At 40.1% G+C, this 20760-nt stretch overlaps 1 protein-coding gene across 1 annotated transcript in view; it reads left to right on the forward strand.

Annotated features, from left to right (window-relative positions):
* Positions 1-20760, forward strand: part of LOC139447195 (uncharacterized) — a 467168-nt gene that overhangs the window by 60324 nt on the left and 386084 nt on the right. The window lies entirely within an intron of this gene.

Raw genomic sequence — 20760 nt, forward strand, 5'->3', positions numbered from 1 at the left:
TCATTTGCTCTTTTGCACATACAGATTGACTGAAACAGATGAGAAGCTGTCTCAGTGCTTAACAAAACAAACAATTAAATGTCTATACATATTAAACAATAATTAACTTCAAGAGGACTAGGCTCACATTTGAACTTCATGGGCAAGTAAGGCAAGGTGAGCTTCTATAGAAGAACTAACACACACAGGTGAAACAATTATCAGTCCTAACACTAGAGAATTACTTAAAGTTTAGCATTATTATATATGTAATGTGACATTGCATTTACATGAATTGTTTGAGGCTTGGTGTGACATTGTGAAACTGGCTTACCATTGTTTTAGACCATAAATTTGACTTGGTGCTTGGTGACTTGGACATGTGCCTTCTGGCTACCACATGGCTAGAAAAACTGACTCCAGAGCATTTACCTCCCCTTGTTATATATTTAGAAGGGTAGTGGCTTAAGACCAGTTAATACAAATTTTAGAACTTAAAACGGAATAGGAATATTACAAATTGCAAAGAAACGAAAAATGAATATACTCTTTTAGAAGCTAAAAGAAAACGATGAAATTTTGACCACTACAAATATATTAATTTTTTTTAATACTTTTAATATTTGTTTAATAAGTAAAGTTATAAACTTATCCTACCTCACACTATGCATTTCTTCCTTCTTCTTTTGATCCTATATGGAAACAGACCCATGAAGATCCGGGGTAGAATATCTTCAGCAACCCATGCTTGCCATAAATTGTGACTATGCTTGTCGTAAAAGGCGACTGACGGGCTCGCTGACTTGGTTGATGCATGTCATCGTATACCAATTGCGTGGATCGAAGCTCATGATGTAAATCACTGGATTGTCTGGTCCAGACTCGATTTTTTTTACAGACCGCCGTCATATAGCTGGAATATTGCTAAGTGCAGCGTTAAACAACAACCACCAAACAAACTATGTGGAAATGAGCTTGAACAAAGTTTCCAGCTTCTAATAAACAATTCACCCGAACACATCCCAGCATTACCATGGTTATCACCCAAACTAATGGGTCATGCACTATAATCCTACATGATATGATCCTAATATTATCCCCCGCCCCCCCCCATCAGTTCCCTGGTTTGGGACCATAACGTGTTAAAATGGGCGAGGGATATAGATGACTTTGTCAACTATATGCTTGTTGTCTCTGCCACATCATTCTCTCTCATTGCCACTAAGAGTGAAACGATAGACCGATATTCCGATGCATCGCGATACTTGACCCACGATATGATATATGATAAACGTGGGCCCATTTATCGATACCCCACGATACGGAACGCAAATCTCAAGTACAGCGTTTCCTCGCTATTGTGCCTTTTAATAAACCGCTAACTTGGTTATAGCGCATGGGAAAGCATGGCTCCCTAAAAAGTACTTACATTTTTAGTAAGCTCAGGATTTACACCGACAGATGTTTTTCCCCATCTCAAAAAACATTATCAGCCGATCCCCGCAAGCACATAAGACCGGAAATACCTGTCAGCAAATCCGAGCTGAAGTACGCAATTCAATACCATTATTATACTATCTTGTTATTAAAACGTGTTCATTATATATCTGGACTTGTGTTTGTAATATATTTTATTAATTTTATTCAAAATTTCATTTAATATTGTTTTCATTAAGTTATATTATGTGAAATCGTGTGTGAAGAGATACAGCAACCACGGTCAGATTACCGCTTTTGACACATTGAAACAAACTTTAGTTGCTAGAGAATGGATACATATATTAAAAGTGACATACTTTTACTCGTTAAAAGTCATATTTGTGGCAATTTGGCGAATATATGTCAACATAACGTTTTCGCAATCGAATACATGTAGCACGGGAAGTCCCTAGGGTGACTGGTCAAATTGTTCCATACGTAAAAATATCCTGCAACAGCAATCACCAGTACAAAAATGCTACACTTGTGGTTCTTATAATTTGAAATATATATATGAAAGCTGCAACTAAGGTAACACGATATTGTTTTTTAAGGAAAGTTAGAGAAAGTTCCACTTTGAAGCTGAACAACTTCAGTAGTCTTGTTATTATAAAATAATGTTGACTGTTCCAAAATCATGAAAGGTTCAATCTCGACATGCTTTAAATCTTGTTTTATTTATCATTGCGTATCGAGATACGTATCGTATCGTGACCAGAATATCGAGATGCGTATCGTATTGTGACCTACCTGTATCGTTGCAGCCCTAATTGCCACATAGTGGAGATGTGCACTGAAATTTGAGAGAATCTAGTGTGTGTTTTTTTGTTGGATTCCCTTCAACATCTTCTAGTTGACGTACATCATCTGAGGGATGTTTGCTTGGCCTGTCAGAAATGTTGCCATAATTTTTCTAACACTGACCTTCACAAAGCACTTTCGGATTCTGCCTTGCACACGCTCTCGGTAGCCGATGAGGAAGTATCAGATAGCTTACTGACCCTATTGTCTCAGATCAAGAACAGTCCATCCGTGTAATGTCGGCTCTACGTCTACATCGGAACTGCCAGCTGACTTTGGAAGGTGCTTTCCACAGTCGCTTCAGCCTGACCTGCCTCGACTAAGACATTGATAAACCCCTAAAGCACTCCTAGACTGTCTGCAACTTGTCAACTCTCACATCCCGCTCCTTCCCTCTCTGTTCAAGTTGATGTCGATCACTGCTCTACTTTAGGTCACTCCCCATCTTCCACTTCTACGGATCGCAGCCATCAACAAGATTGCACCAGTTTCTCTGGTTGACTCATTCTCTCTTTGCGAACTGCATCCAAGACATTGACGAGGATGTCTGTAGATCTCCTTCAGCTGCCGAGGCAGCACTTGGAAGAAAAGCAGCATAAAAATGACGATGCCCCCAGTTTTTGCTGCCCATCGTGACCTTCTTGAAGTCATAAGCGGGAAGTCCAGTTCTTTTCACTGGCTCGTGCAAGGAAATTGTGAATCCATGTCCTCTTTGGGACATTCCATCTCATTCCCCGGGTCACAATGACATAGACAAGTCTGCCAGGACAACTGACTCATCTTCCAAGTTACTTGCTTCAGTTTTGGGATGACTTGGAACTTCCACCTCCAGGATTTTACTCAGGCTTTCCTCACGAATTAAGCTGACATGACAATAGAACTGGAATACTGTTCAAAGCCGTGTTAAACCACTCACTCACTCACTCACTCACTCACTCACTCACTCACTCACTCACTCACTCACTCACTCACCCACCCACTCACTCACTCACTCACTCACTCACTCACTCACTCACTCACATAGGCAAGTCCAGAGTTATGATTGCCAGGTCCCAATAACCCTGCCAATCCATCTGCATCCACATCTTCAGTGATGGCTAGTAACATCAAATGTTTGCACAGGGTCTCTTTGCGGCCTTTCTTCGACTGTGGGTTGGTCCATCAAAGACAAGCGACTCCATGTCAACAACCTCAAGTTCAAAGTGGTCATTCTGGCAGTGTCCCATTTGGCAGAGCTCCTTCGTTTGTCGCATTTCATGATCCAATCCTACAACAATTTGGTTGTCTTGTATACATGTATCAACAAGATTGGCTGCACCAAGTCGATGTTGCTTTTGTCGCACTAGATCGACATCTTATGTCTGATTGACTCCCTCAACATTCAGGTTTGAACAAGACACCTTCTTGGGTTGTGCAACATTACAGTCGACTCCCTATCCTGACCGTTTCAACTGAATGGTACCTCCACCTGTCGATCTTCCGGTGGATCTACCAACTTTAGCCATATCTAGACTTTTGGTCATCTATCCCCGTTCGTCTCTCCCATTCCACATACTCAAATCTGGGACGACGATGCTCTACTAATCTCGTGAGTAGGCCTCAACGTCTACACCTTTCTCCCGACCGGTGTTCTACCATATGTATCCTGCAGGAAGTGGAGTCCACTTATCTCCTGCTTTTGGTCGCTCCTTTTTCTTCCAACTCGGGTTTGGTTCACCAACTCGCAGAAAAAGGTTCCACCGTCTTCCACCACTGGAAGACCTTCTCCTTCAGCCTCACACCCACATGCTCCACCCGTCGTCAAAAACCGTCGTCTTTGTGTTTGGCACATATACAGAGGTCACTTGTCACCAAAGGGTTTTCCAAGAGTAAACATCAAGGAAGCTCACCTTTGCTGTTAGGGTCTACTTTGACTACTTATCTTGTTGCGATCAACTCAGTCGTTGCAACTACAACTTGATCGAAGTTATCTTATTCCAAGAGTAATCGGAGTACATGTTTGGTCCCCTACCACAACTACTCATGAGGGAGATCTCTGCTGTAGGTAACATGTCTCAAAGACAGCAATCAGTTTTTGTGAGAATCCGTCAGACAGAACTTGTGAACTTTGGATTGTTAGCCCGACAACTAACTGACTGAGCTACGTCCACACTGTAAAACTATATGCAAATTTACCTTGTCATGCCTACGACGTTACGGAACTGAACAAAAATGGTCAAATAAGGTACAGACACTAAAGGTTACAGGTAGGCATGGTGTCTCGTGACTATAGTGACTTACGAGTGATCCCGATGGCATTTGGCACACTCATTCCCATTCTGTAATCTACAAGATACAGAGTGGTGAGGAATGAGCTGATATAGTTCGAACTGAAAACGGCTCCAGGCATCAGACGCCAGGTGTCGAACTTGCTGGTACGCATGAATGACATGGTATTTCATAATTTGTCGAGTGATTTTTGTGACTGAAACGTGTGGTAGGGAATACTGTAAGGATAATGTGGATGATAGTAAGGAACGAAGGAGGCATAAGCATAGCTTGTGATGAGTTCACTTTTGAGTCAGTATTGAACAAATGTAGCAGGTGAAAGTGGCTTGTGTGAATGTTTCAGGACAATTTCCAGTAGACAAAATATTAGTCACAAAACCATTTCACCCTACTTTTTTGTGTGAAAAATATCAGGAGCCGCTACAGAATCTATAATAGCCACTAAACGGGTACCTAACCCTAATGATTGTAAAGAGGTGATTGATTGTAAAGGGGATCCAAGGGGTAAGGATAGAGTTCGGGGTAACCTACCCTAAAACTGGCGACATTTAGATGTGTTCAGCACCAATATAATATAATATATAAAAGTTTGTGGTACTGTGTTCAAAAGGTAGGCCGAGTAACCACCACAGATGCTTACTGTTCCTCTACTAAGACCCTCTATGATCACAAGTGGAAAGCATTTGAAGCATACTGTCATGCTCGTGATATCTCCCAAGACCACCACCTCTTCTCTGCAACAAATCGATGATTACGTCCTTCATTTACAATCTACAAGAAAACTTAAAGGGTCTTCTTTGGCTACTAATCTTGCTGCGATCAACTCAGTCATTGCTACTACAACTAGATCGAAGATATATACAGTTGCTGAACTTCAGTCCCTCATTTGGTCCTACAAGTTGGCGGACAAGTCATCTTGTTTCTGGATGCCTCCTTGGGATCTCAAAATCCTCCTCCGCCTTTTGACTTGGCCAGAATAAGAACCTCTCGCTGAGAAGCCTTTAGCCAGATGTTGTCAATGATCTGCATCCTCGTTCACATATATTCCATGTAGCCCGCTCATGTAGCCTGCATATGTAGCCCGCTCATGTAGCCTGCATTATGTAGCCCGCTCATGTAGCCTGCATATGTAGCCCGCTCATGTAGCCTGCATATGTAGCCCGCTCATGTAGCCTGCATATGTAGCCCGCTCATGTAGCCTGCATATGTAGCCCGCTCATGTAGCCTGCATATGTAGCCCGCTCATGTAGCCTGCATATGTAGCCCGCTCATGTAGCCAGCTCATGTAGCCTGCATATGTAGCCCACTGAGAAATCAATCGCAACACACTTTAGGTAATTTGCTTATCTCGTATAAGTATTGTTGAGCTGAAATGAACCGATGTTAGTCGGAATGCATTCATTATATAGTTAAGTTGTGTGTCATGTTCATATGAGATATACTGGAATGTCGTCCTGTTTTGGCCCCTTTAAGTAATTTATATACCCCGTCTATAAAGACGAAACACGTCACCAGCGCATACACAATCCCTACATTTGCACTAAAAATGTATTTGTCTTTCTCAGAAAAAAAATCACCCTTCAACGAATTCAAGGAAACGAACATATCATAACAATTAAACTTGGTAAATACAATTTTTGTTCTGATAGGCATTGTTTTATATGCAGAGATTAAGATTACAGTGTGTATTTTGTTGTAAACTAAGCCAGAAGTTGCAATCAGCTGTAAACATTTCTCGGAATCTACCGGTGATTCGGTTAAAAATTACCCAATAGTATAACTTTAAAGAATCTTGACACAATGATCGGAAGAATTGTATCTGAAACTATTATTTTAACAGGAATAATTTATGTCGATATCATATTATTTTAGTTGCAGCTTTACTATATATATTTGAAATAAATTAATAATCATATGCCAAGCAATTTGGTACAGCTGATCGCTATTGCAGGATATTTTTTTGTATGGAACAATTTGACCAATCACTGTCGAAGCTCCCGCGCTCGCGATAGTGAAAACTTTATGTTGACATATGATAGTCAAACTACAACAAATTTGACTTTCAGCGAGTCAATGTATGGCATTAATGATATATATATCCATTCTCTATCCACAAAAGTTTGTTTCAAGGTGTCAATATGGGTAATATGACCATAGTTTCTGTACATTACAGTGAGTTGTGCAATCTTCCGATCACTTCACATATGATTTCGCTAAAGTGAATGGAAACAATGGAATGAAATTTTGATTAATACAATAGATTACAAACATAAATCCAGATATCTTATGAACTCTCGTTATGACCAGACAGTGTAATTACATGATTAGTTTGAATACTTCAGTACGGATTTGTTGACATTGTATATCAAATTGTTACATTGTTACATACTTACAGTAATGTCTTTGAGTTGGGGGGAAAAATATAAAAACTGTTCAACCCTTTGTATAAATCGACTTCCCTTGAAAGCCCCCTAATTCTAAGTACGAAAAACTCACCTTATACATAGAGGTTATCACGTGAGTGTGTTTGGGGATGGTAAATATCCTGCATTAGGAATAAACATTGTATTTAGCGAGCCTTGGCGAGCTAAATACATAGTGTTTATTCCTAAAACAGGATATTTACCATCCCCAAACACACAAGCGTGATAATCTCTTTATCATATAATGTCATGCTTTAATTCTGTGCTTCAAAATTGCTTTCCCTCTCTCACAAACATTACCGAAACATTGCAAGTTTTCCTGGAATGCGCGCATTAATATATATTACGTCATAGGGTAAGTGATGTGTCAGTCGGACAGTGACAGTAGCCAATATAGTTCCAACTGAAATCTGCGAAGGAACATATACGCAAAACAACAATTGTTTTTATTTGCCTTTCGCGGCAATCCATTGGTCTGTCCGCTAGAGTAACTGTCCTTTGTCAAAGGTAAACTACTCTAACCCTAGTCTATGAGACGTCATGGCCACGGTCAGACGTTGTTGACCGTCGGTCTGTCATAACGTTAAGAAGTGTAGTCAGATGTACACACAGCGACAAAACGAAACAAGGTAACAATTCAAACATATTTTGGTTCCAAATCCAACTATTTAAATTTGTTGAGAAGGTTTCAAGCCGCAGAGGTCTACAAGCACAGATATGCCTACTGATCCCGCTTGGCTAGGCCTCGTGCCCTCGCAAAATTGTTTTGAAATTTATATCTCCAAAGTTGCCAAAACTTATAAAATGCCTTATCTACGTCACAGTTAGACACTGATTTTCAGTATATTAGACTGTTCTTTTGATAATGATAGCAATTATCCCTGTAGTTTATTCAGATTGCTGATGGTTAATTCTGACTCGATCGCCAAATGTTTATAAACAGTGAAAGTAGTCCCTACTTGACCTTTGATATTTGCATCTCTCTCAGCATATGACCCCAACGGATATCGTTTTTATCTGTTGGCCTTATCCTGGCGAAAAACATATATGATAAACAGCGATATACGGTACCTTACTTTAGTCCACAAGTATGGCAAAAATTCTAAACATGGTTCCTTTTGCAAATATATTTTTCCTTTTTTCATAATATAAGTACTACTATTTTAAACTTATCCTTTCTCACACTATGCATTTCTTCTTATTCTTCGATCTTGGTGTGGAAACATCCTAGAACAGAGTTTCCAGCTTCAAAAACACCACTCACCCAAACACATCCCATACATCACCAAATCACCACTGTGATTATGGTTCACTCACCACTAAAATCCCGTGTGACACGACCCCAGCGAACTGATCACCTGACATATCCAGCACCCTCATTCTCAATTCTATTGCTATGGTGTTCGGACGTTATGCTTGAACAGAGCAACGGGAATCTCTGTGACGATGATAGGAAAAGTTTTCACCAGTTTGCAAGATCCAGGGTTTTCTACAGCCAAGCTACTACACCACAAGTAGCAGATTACCTATGTCACTTAAGAAGTACAAGGCATCTTATGGTTCGACACTGGGCACTTACTGGGCAGCGATCAGTTCTGTACCAACTACTCACTAATGGGATAAAACCTACTATAGTTCCTGAACCGATAGATCTACACAGGTCTTTCAGATTGCGAGTAATTTGGGCGTTACCATGACTTCAGGCTCCAAGGTTTCCTCTGTGGCTGACCTTCGGACATTGATTCGCTCATACCTCCTCATGGACCAATCTTCCCGACTTGGCCCTCCAGCATGGGATCTTCCTGTATTCTTCCGTCACTTCTCCTGGCTGACTGTGAACCACTTGTGGATAAAACCTTGAACTTTATGTTCATGACAATCTTCCTGCTTGCGTTGACTCCTGCATCTCGTGTTAGAGGGACTCGTGCTTAAGCATCGGTTGAGTCCGGTTCCAGCGCCTTCCAGAAGATAAGCATTCAAGGACAACCAGATATTCTTTTCAGCCTCCACCACTCTCATTGATTGAGAGTTGATGTCATGGAAGACGTCTCACTTTGCCCAGCCTGAGCCTACAAGATCTACTTGAAGGCATCTCAGACAATCTGTTGCTGTCGCAAGCAAGTTTTTCATCCACTTGTCGACGGCTGCAACTTCTGATCAACTTGAACCACCATCTCCACTGGCTGCGTTCTATCATCCTTTGGGTCTACACCTATGAGGGACTACCACTCCAGCTGCTTCCTCATGAGATGAGGGCAGTGACTTCCACCTTGGCGTTGCTTAGTATTGCACACTTTCAGCCATCATGGAGGGATGTTCTGGTGTTCAGATATGGTCTTTGCCTCCTACTCCTTTCGGAATCTTGGTCACCTACGTCCAAGGTCACAGCAGCCACAAAGCGCTGATGAGGAAGCCCAGCGTACTACAAGTCCCAAGTCTGGTTTCCTGTATTTACTGCAATATTTTCATTTAATCGGGATTCCCAGACAAGCTCCCAGGAGGAGTGTATATATGCTTGTCTGTTGCCACCACCTGGTGCGGCCATTTGTTTAAATGGTCTCCTAATCTTCTACCTGCTCACCTCTGTCTTATGCGCATGTGATGTCTCAGTAGTTGATTGAAGACCTGTGTGATAAACGGGTTTCCTCATCGTTTCCTCATCTCTTTCTAACCTTGTTCAATCTCTATGATAGTTTGACGAAGCGAAAAAAGAGATGCCAAGCTGGTCCGCCTTACATCCTTGGGAGCGTATATGTGAGGTCTGTCTTGTAGAACCTACGCTGGGGACGGGGTGTTTGAAACAAAACACCTCCTTCTATCCGGGCAGAGGTTTAAGTCGTGACCGAGTAGGTGTCGCCTGGCTCATGGTTACGGGGTCGTTCTTTGAACGGCGTCCTGTGTGAAACCATGGAACACATGATTCCCCGATGTCATGGTAGCACAAAGAGGGTTTTTTGAAGCAACCCTTACCCGAGTACACTAATCCTTGTAAAAACCTTTTAATTCCTGATTAGTTCCAGCTTCCTAGTGTACGTCTCACGGTTGAGGTCCTTACAGGCTAGGGCATCTGAGCCTCACCATCCAACCGTTGGATAAATGCATAGTGTGAGATAGGATAAGTTTAAACATTTGTAAATTTTCTAATAAAATGTATATTTATATACTTATCCAACCATCCCCACATCACAGTTACACCAGCCTGTACGCTCTAGATCGAGAATGAGGGTGCTGGATATGTCAGGTGATCAGGACGCTGGGGTTGTATCGCACAGGATTTTAGTGGTGCGTGAACCATGATCTTTGTTATGTCATTATTTGCATTAACAGGATCAGTGCAATAAAGCTTCAGATGTTGTCAAATGATCTGCATCCGTGTTCACATGAAGAAGCTTGCACAGGATTAGTCATAAACTCACATGAAGAAAGACATAAATAGCAACATACATTCATAATGTTTGTGTTCAATTCGCCATACTTCTAACCTTTTGTTTGATAGAGGCTTCAACTACTCTCGTTGGATGAAAGATTTATTCACAGAGCCGTACACATGTCTGACATCGACGATGCATGAATGTCAACAGACACATATATTCAAACATCAGGGGCAGTTAATTCTGATCATCATTTCCGGTTAACATACATGTATAAAGCATATAATAGTGCAAATAAAACGTCCATAAAATATCAATACACGGTAACTTAAGTTTACATTTTAACACCCCCACTTAAACTTAAGTTAGTAACTTTTTTTTATTTATTTTTTTTATTTAACATGCTACAGGCAATAAACACATATATACACATATGGTGTTTATTTACAAACACTGCATTTCTCTCCATATTTACAAACACTGTATTTTCATACACCACTCACACTGATGAGTTTCCTCATCCTGCTACATGACACTGGTTTTGTGAACACATCGGCCACATTGCACCCTGACACAATGTACTTCAGTTCAATCACATTGTTCTGCACTTCATTTCTGATGAAATGATATTTAATTTCAATGTGTTTTGATCTTTGCTGAGTCACGGGATTTTTGGCGAGTGCTATCGATCCCTGATTATCCACCATCAATGTTACACCTTTACACTGACCAGTCATATCTCTCCACAGCTTTCGCAGGAACTTCCCCTCTTGTATTGCTGCAGCCATTGCCATGTACTCTGCCTCGCACGTTGACAATGCCACAGTCGTCTGCTTCTTGCTTTTCCAGGATATCAAGGGTCCATTATCTTTCAACTGGAATCCGTAGCCAGTGATGCTTCTCCTGTCTGCAGATGAACCCCAGTCAGCATCACAGAATCCCACAAGTTGTAGAGGATCACATGATTTTACAAACGTCAGTCCTTGTTCAGCTGTACCTTTGATATACCTCAGAGTGTGTTTTGCCATGCCCAAATGGTTTGTTGTGGGTTTAGTCATATACTGTGACAATTTTGTCACAATATAACACAGGTCTGGTCTTGTAGCAGTCATAATATATAGATCAGACTTCCAACAATCACTCTGTAGAGTCTGGGATCGCCCAGTTCAATTGCAGTTGTCTCCCTTTCTTTGTCAGCGCCGGGATCACATGGAGTTGTCTTGGGTTTACAGTCCATCATGTTGAACTTCACCAGCATCTTCTCAATATGTCTTTTCTGGTTCATTTCAACACTGTTGTTCTTCCACTTGAATTCTATTCCCAGAAACCATGACAGCTTCCCAAAGTCCTTCATCTTGAATCGCTGACACAAAGAATCTTTTTTCCCATGAGGTATGGTCGTCTTCTCAGCACAAATGATGATATCATCGACCCACACTACCATAATTACGAATGAATCTTCAGTCGTTCCGTGGTACACACAAGGATCAGCAAGTGATTGGTTCAAGTTAAGATCTTCAACCAGGAACATGTGAAGTAAGGAATTCCAATTCCTTCCACTTTGTTTTAGGCCATACAGGGATTTCTTCAACTTCCAAACAAGTTTCTCCCCAGTCTGTGGCTTAACTTCAAAACCTTCCGGTTGCTGCACATATATCTCACAGTCTATGGGTGCGTTCAAGTATGCTGTCTTCACATCCATCTGATGAACCACCATATCTTTCTGAACTGCAAATTATATCAGAGTCCGAATCGACATCATTTTAGCAGTTGGGGCAAAAGTCTCCTTATAGTCGATATCATGCACCTGAGAGTATCACTTGGCAACATACCTTGCCTTGTTTTTCTCAGAAGCGGGGCAAGATTTCACAGCAAACACCCATCTTCCCCCTACTGTAGATCTACCTTCTGGTAATGTGGTGATTTCAAATGTCTCATTTTCTTTCAGAGCGTCCATCTCTTCACGCATTGCCTTCTGCCACTTGGGTGCATCACATGAAGACATTGCTGCAGAATATGATCCAGGAATACCAGCCACCTTGTAACAGTAATCCACAGTATACATTGAACTATCTTCCGTCTCAGATCCTGAAAAGTCAGACCCTGTAACGTAATCCTGCAAGTACTTGGGTCTGGTGGTCTCTCTCCTGGGATATCTTCTCGTTTCCTGTTCTCTGTTACCATGTTGTTGGACTTCATTCTGCACACATTCTTGCTGTCGTTCATTTTGTTGAGTCTGTTCAGTTTCCTCTCCATTTTCATTCTTCCTGTACACTAAATGTTCTTTATATACTGGCTGAGATACACTTTCTTCATACTTTTCTGTGAACTTTACACATCTCACTCTTCTTACTTCATTTCTCTCAGAAAAGTACACAAGATAAGCAGGACTTTCTCTGTCGTATCCCACAAAGAAGCCTTTCTCACTCCGTTCGTCCAGTTTCTTTTTGCTTTGAACGAATGCAAAACATGTTGTACCGAACACATGCGGCTTCTCACCTGTCATTGCTTCGAAAGGTGTAATGTTCAGTCTTTGGTTGTAACACCGATTCCTGATGTATGCTGCTGTCATTACAGCATAGGACCACAGCGACTTGGGTAATTTGGCTTCTATCAGAAGACATCTCGCCATATCAAACATTGAACGCCAGGCACGTTCAACAGTCCCATTTTGATGTGGTGAATATGGTGAAGACTTCTGATGTCTGATGCTGTTCTCTGTGAGGATACTTCTAAACTTCTCACATGTGAACTCTGTACCGTTGTCTGACCTTATTGTTCCACCTTTTCCAAAAGGTGATATATCTGCAAGGAACTTCACCGTTGCTGCGGCAGTATCACTCTTCTGCTTCAGGAGATACTAGGTGATTATTCCAGAATAGTCATCAACAAATGACAATACATATCGAAGGTCACCTTGAGCTGCTGGGTCAATAGGTCCCGCCAAGTCACAATGAATAACTTCAAGTGGAGTTGTTGCCCTTCTGTCTGGATCTCTATTTCTCCACTGCGACATCTTCCCTTGAATACAGGTGTCACATAGCTCAGTCTCTTTACCTGCTATCTTCATTCCCTTTACAATATTCTCCAGCTTCATCACATCTTTCATATTACAATGTCCAAGGATTCTGTGCCAGTCGTTGGCTGAATGCACAACACACTTGGATGGAGCAGTATTGTGCAAGAAGTACAGCTTCCCATGCTTGTGGATGTCAAACATTGTACCATCTGGAGTCTTGACATTTGCACTCTCTGGACTGAAGTGAACTGATGCGCCTTAACTTCAAGCTGCTTGCACTGAAAAAATGTCTTGGTTGAAGGATGGCACATACAAAGCATTCTCCAACACAATACGTTGTTGCCGGTTTCTTACATCACACAACAGGACGTCAGCACTCCCTCTTCCTTGTACAATACCATTCGTTCTGCTTCCATCAGCCAATTCGATGCAGTGATCTTGTGTTTTGTCATCAAATGTCAAGAACTTGGACTTGTCAGTAATGATATGGGCGGTTGCCCCACAGTCCACGAGTAGAGTATTCACACTGTCCTCACTTATACTGGCAACGTGATGAACACTGACCTTGAATATGTAGTACGAATGTTCTTGTTCTTCTTTATCACAGGCAGTCTTGGCAGAGTCTCGTCTACGACAGACCCTAGTATCATGGGTAGAGTTCTTACAAACATCACACCACCTACCCAATCTCTTCTGTCCACTGTAACTTGATGCATGTTTCTTCTGTACACTATGATAACTGTCTTGTTTCTGATGTCCACGGTAACCTTTCTTTTCACCACCATCATAACCTTGATTTCTACTTCTACACTCCGATGCCCTGTGTCCTGGCTTCCCACATGAGAAACATTTAAAGTTCATGACACTGTCTTCATAATTCGGTGTAGGTTGAATCTTTTCCGTTTCTTCATAGCTTCTAAGAGCCGTTTTGAACTCGACAAACGTCACTTGCTTCTCCTTCTGCATGATCACAGTTGAAAACGTCTTGAAAGAGGGAGGGAGTTCTTTAAGAACCATGGCTATATCAATAAACTGTTACTGATTGTCTCTCCTGCCAGTTTCAACAAAGTCGATGCAGTTTCTGCTCGAATTATGTAATCCGTAACACATTCATGGTCGCCCATCTTCAACGACGTAAGCTCTGTGTATAATGATATTATTCGTGGCTTACCCCGTCCAAGGTAGTGCTCCCATCGTCTCCCATCGTCTCCCATCGTCTTTTGCGTCCCTCATTATCAGGCTCAAACTTCTGTCATCCAAACACTGAACCAACTCAGCGAAAGCATCAGCATTTTTAGCGGCTGTTCCCGAACCTTCCTCGGGTGCTACAATCACATTATAAAGTTTCTGCAATCTCATATGTCCAAGAAATTTTACTTCCCATAATTCATATTTTGTTTCATCTCCATCAAACTGCAAACGTTGCCTGGGCCCATAACCTATTGAATTCGCCAGACTTCTAACCTTTTGTTTGATAGAGGCTTCAACTACTCTCGTTGGATGAAAGATTTATTCACAGAGCCGTACACATGTCTGACATCGACGATGCATGAATGTCAACAGACACATATATTCAAACATTAGGGGCAGTTAATTCTGATCATCATTTCCGTTTAACATACATGTATAAAGCATATAATAGTGCAAATAAAACGTCCCAAAAATATCAATACACGGTTACTTAAGTTTACATTCTAACACTTTTGAAAAATAGATAACAGTACTAGTATAGACAATGATGGTTCTGGACCACTTTCACTGGAGCCAGATTTATATACCTATACTGCTACTACATAGGGAATTTTTTATGCAAAATTGATGATGCGATTCAATGATTCGTATTAAAAGAAACATCAATATTAATTAATATTGGATAAAATTAACTATAGCCTTCAACATTTTTACTAATGTAAGCATTCGTTTAAATCTATTTTTGATCTCCAACGGAATAATTGACGCGCTTGTTGTCTCCCCTGTTCTATGAACTTTTTTTCCCATCTTCGCTAATACCACTGGTTTTACGTGAATTTGATTGAATCTCCTGCTTCATTGTGTTGTATTTGGTTAATTCAGACAAAACTAAATGAAATTCCTCCTCGGATATCTTACAATCAGCCAATGCTGTTGAAATATGATCCTCAATGCTATCGGGAAATTTAACGAAAAACTTAGCACCAAAGGCACTTACTAAAACCGACTGATTCGTAATGTAGGTTGATTTCATATTTAAGTTATGATATAGTATCTTTGTACATTTAATATGTATGTAACACTCCCAGGAATAACAAATGGTCAGTCTATTGAACTGCTTCATACTATAGATAACTCGGCTGGGCAACTTATCATCATTACGAGTAAGATTGTACGAAGTGTTTTTATTGAGTCTACTAACGTTGACATCACTTACTAGATTACCTGTGAATACAACTTCTTTCCGCTTGTATACATTATCTTGAAAATGTAAAGTGTATAACTTGCCATCGGTACCGGGTTTACCGAATCCTTCTTTGTCTCCAAGATCGGAAAGCGCCATTGTATTACATTGTCTAAGGATATGCGTTCCAGGGCCTAATGAATCGACCATTATTTATAAAATGGAGTGTTACACTCAAGTATCCTTTATGTACAGGTTGATGCTTTACATCTAATACAGAAACTTTGAGATCTGAAATAATGCCCTGCTTTAACTTTTTATATTGTAATGATTAGAAAGATTCCGTTCTACCGCTATTGTATTTTTCATCTTGGACTGGAATAGCTCTTGCAGAGTTGAAGGGCTTTCGAGTTGAATATTATCTGTTGTACTGATCTGATCAAGATGGATGCACAACTCTTGATAGGGAACTAAATTGGGTTATTTAACTCCATGCCGTGTTTCGTTAGGGTTGTGTTACTTGTCCAGAAAATCCAAGTGTATTTGATAAGTACAGGAGAAGAGTTACACCCTTTTCTCCAGAGTTCAAAATCAGCATCCCATTCGACTCATTTTGTGCGAGACTAGCTCCCCAAGGCTTAAAAATTTCATCATTGAGTGAGCATACGCTGTGATACCCACCAGGTATAATGATGGTTTTGATTATTTTATTGTTTTCAAATAGTATTGCTGTATTATTTTTTCTCACAGCACTTATATTGGTCCACCACGGGTAATACGTTACATCGCAGAGAGCGACTTCAAGTTGCCCAGCCGAGTTATCTATAGTATGAAGCAGTTGAATAGACTGACCATTTGTTATTCCTGGGAGTGTAACATACATATTAAATGTACAAAGATACTATATCATAACTTAAATATGAAATCAACTTACATTACGAATCAGTCGGTTTTAGTAAGTGCCTTTGGTGCTAAGTTTTTCGTTAAATTTCCCGATATCTTTGAAAAATACAGGGTCACAGCAACTAGCTATAAAATGGTGCATGATTGGTTCCACAACCTGATGCAATTTTGGCAGAACCAGTTAAACTGTGCCATATGGTGTGCCACAACAGGATGTGGTGTATCTCTTTATGCCCAAGGATTTGAACTAAATAAGTCTGTTTTATCATTTCACGTATACTATCAGATAAGACATATACTTAAAGAAATTAGTGCCCCATTACCACAGGATCGAGCATGGAATTCCTATAAAAAACGTACAATAGGTTCGCGTATGAGCGTATTTGTCAGGAATTTTATGTTTCTACGAGTAAAGATTGGCGTATTAATGGACGTAACCATGGTCTAGGTGTTCCGTACAGTGGACAAAAAAATGTTAAAGTGATGGTTTAGTTAAAAAGAAATTAACAACCATTTAATCCATTTAAGTTGTTACAGAAAAACAATCTTTTTGTAAGAATGCAAAATCTTTATCATGGCTGGGAACTTTCGAGTAATGATTAGAGATGAGATCTTATGAGCTTTAAGAGTGGTTGATCTTATATTGTTATAAAATTTGTGCAACTAAACGATACCGTAAATGCTTGGAATGAATTTCTTTATGATAAAACAGAAAATCATTTTACTAACCCAGGAGTTGTAAGAGTTAATGAATCAATAAGAACTTATGTATGGACAATTTTTGGTGCACAATCGCGAACACAAACAGGAATAATTGGTTCTGGGACGGCGCTCGATGCGCAAAAGCAGTTTGTCGCAAACGTAGAGGATGCTATTAATTCACCAGTTGACATACCATCTTCTATAAAATGTTATCAAGATGTATTACAGTACGCTCAATCCAAAGTAGACTACGTGTATTGGGCAGGACTATACATGTCTCCGAGTAATATGGAACTTAAGATCAGTCAAGTGATAGGCTATAATGATATAATTGTTATTGCTACCGATCAACAAAAAACAGGTATAAATTCTGATATTAACACCAAATTAATAACGCAAACAAACACAGGCGAAACGGGAATAGTAAAACCACAGTCACCGAAACAGCCATGTACTGACACACAACCACAAGTGCCGCCACATATTGCCACTAAAAATCAACAACATATCAATGAAAAAACAGCGCTTATAGTAGGTGGAGTCGTGGCTGGTATACTCATAATTTGGATAAATAGTCTTTAACGGATAAGAACAACAGCCCAGCAATTGCTACGATCAGTGCCCACAAGTTTTGACTAAGCCAAGTGGTGGTCTTAGCTAATAAATTCAAGAGCCAGGAAATTATACTCCCTATTATACCGGGAAGCGCTTTCCCAGCGAGCTTTCCCAGTGTTTCTCCTAATGCTTTTAAATGCTTTTTTATCCACTCTTTTACACCATTTTTATCACTAGGCGGTGTGCCACCTCCTGTACAACCACCACTGGTTAACACGAGAGTCAAAGTCGATATAATAAATCCCAATGCGGCTGGTTTCAAAAGTTCATCGTTAAGATTCATAAAGCTGGTTTTATCAGTATTAGTTAGGTTATCTAGATTAATTTCATCCATTTTTATATAAAACATAAGGTTACATAATATAAATATACACAATGTCTTCGCAATACGGATGCAAGTTAAACCCACAACGTAGACTTCGGGATCCATTAGCAGTCAAAGCAATTCGCCAGTCTGTAACTACAACTAATAACCCGAGTACCATTGATCAGAATCAAACACTTCTGGTTCGGTTTCCAAATCTCGGAGCTCACGATGTGTTAGTTCCAGGAACCGCCCGACTATCATTTACAATTAGTTTAACTTCTACCGACACTGCCAGGGAGCTCGTTCAGAACATAAGTCGTGCGATTGTTAAGAAAATCGCTATTAAAATTAGTGGTAATGAGGTCTTGAGTATTGACGTTAGCGATGTATACTTCTGTTACATGGATGTCTGGAGAATGGCTAGAGGACGGGAAAACTTACCGTACCAAGGTATTTGTAATCAGAACACATTGAGACTGCGTGTAGGTGCTTCTACTAAAGTACTCACGAAACCCTGTTTTTTTCGACCTCAGATCTTAAATTATTGCAGTTAATATACAAAATATGTAAATATTCAAACAACTAAATTAGTACTAATTGGGCCGTGGCACAAATACAGCGTATCAAATGTTTTTATGCCTTTTTACACGTAAAAGTGTGTAAAAATGTGAATAAAACAGACTATTGTGAAACAGGGCATAACCAGGTGTAAGTGGATCAAGGTGATCTATGACACCTTGATGACAGGTGAGAACAGGTGCATAATGCCTATAGTCTGTTTCTGCTATATCAATTTGGACTTAATTTTATTTTTGAATGTTGAAAGTGCCGACAAATTACCTCCTGTAAAGTACATTTTGTATTGTTCACTGAGATCAAACTAGCAAATCCAGACTAGTACTTTTCGAGTTGTTTTGTTATTTCGTATTTACAGCTACGTAACAATTTGTGTCGATTTTTAAATTGAGAAAAACAGTTTTTTTTTCATTTCCGTGAGTACTTTAGCGATAATACCATTGTAGAAGATAAGGCTGTTGCTGGTGCATTTGGTAACCGATTCTATATTCCGCTCGACTTTGAATTACTAGATAGTCACATGCCCTTCTATCATGCATCCCTAGATGATAGGTGAGAATAGGAACTCACTTTTAATGACTAGTAGAGTAATCAAAGCTACTGAAGATGGTAGCTATTATATTGATAATATCTCACTGGAGTATGATATGATAACAGATCCTGAATTAGCCAGACAAATTTGTAACCAGTATACCGGAAGTTTAGCCATTTTGTACGATTGCGTGCTTCGACACCGAAAGATCACCAGGAACCGAAGAGATACGAGGTGGAATATCAATCTAAATGTCCCCGCTAGATCGTTGAAGGGTATTTTAATGTTGTTTCGGGACCCCTCTGAAGCATTTGCATGAGATAGTTAGGCGTTCCACAACCCCAAGATTACAAAAGTAGAATTGACTATCGAGGGCGTGCCTAATCAACTATATAGTCAAGGCATGCAAGCATATCAACGAAACCCAGAAGTTAATGCGGTCGCGAAAGATCTGTCTCTCGGGGATGTATTGCTGGCTGAATTCCTTGCCACGAAGTATTCACTATGGCTCGACATGCAAACCACAGACGATGACCAACTACACGGTAGTGGGCGGATAATAGAAAATGCCAGTGAGGGTGTTACCCTACAGATAACGAAGCACCAGGAAGCGGCTGGTAAATTAAACATATATTTGCACATGGTTATGGATGCGCAACTTAATATACAGAATGGAAGATTCGTGCAAGCGATCTATTAATAATCTGTTACCTAAAGAACCACACTGCGCTATCATCTGCGGGCAAACGGTTGCAGAAAAATAGCTTTTATTCAAGATATTTTACAAATTCATTTTTGTGATGTTTTCATCCATATTATTATTCTGTGCCCGATTATAAGCGTTAATAAAACATACCTATCGAGAGTTTGGGTAATGAATTATCCGGGCGATCGTTTACAAGACTATTTACGAGTATGTCACGAAAAATACAAAGGAGAAACAACCCTTTTCATAATTGATGATTGCAGTGAGAGTAAAGAACTTACCAAAAAGAAAGATATGCTTTCATATTTAGCATTCTCCTGTTGGCATATGGAGCATAGTCTTTGGGTACTTACTCAAAAATACAACTCTGTCCTGAAAGATCTCAGAGAGCAGACCAAATGGGTTGCCTTGTTTCTTTGCAAAGACCGAGATTCATTTGAGGAATTATCTATGATGTTATTTCTACCAAGCTCGACTGGGATAAAGTCAGAAAACTGTTAGCAGAAACGAAGCACCGTAAACTCGTATTAAAAACCAGCTGCTTATGCAATTGCTTAGCAAAAATATTTAAAAAATAGCAACTGCTGAGCAACATTGTAGCAAAAATAGCAAAATTTCGCAAAAATACGGGAAAAATACAATATATTGAACATTAGCAGTTTCATTATGTTAGACTTAAATATACTGAACAGATAAAGAAACATC

This window comes from Haliotis cracherodii, unplaced genomic scaffold (genome assembly GCF_022045235.1).
Source record: "Haliotis cracherodii isolate W230 unplaced genomic scaffold, xgHalCrac1.p SCAF_7, whole genome shotgun sequence".
NCBI classification, from domain to species: Eukaryota; Metazoa; Mollusca; class Gastropoda; order Lepetellida; family Haliotidae; genus Haliotis; species Haliotis cracherodii.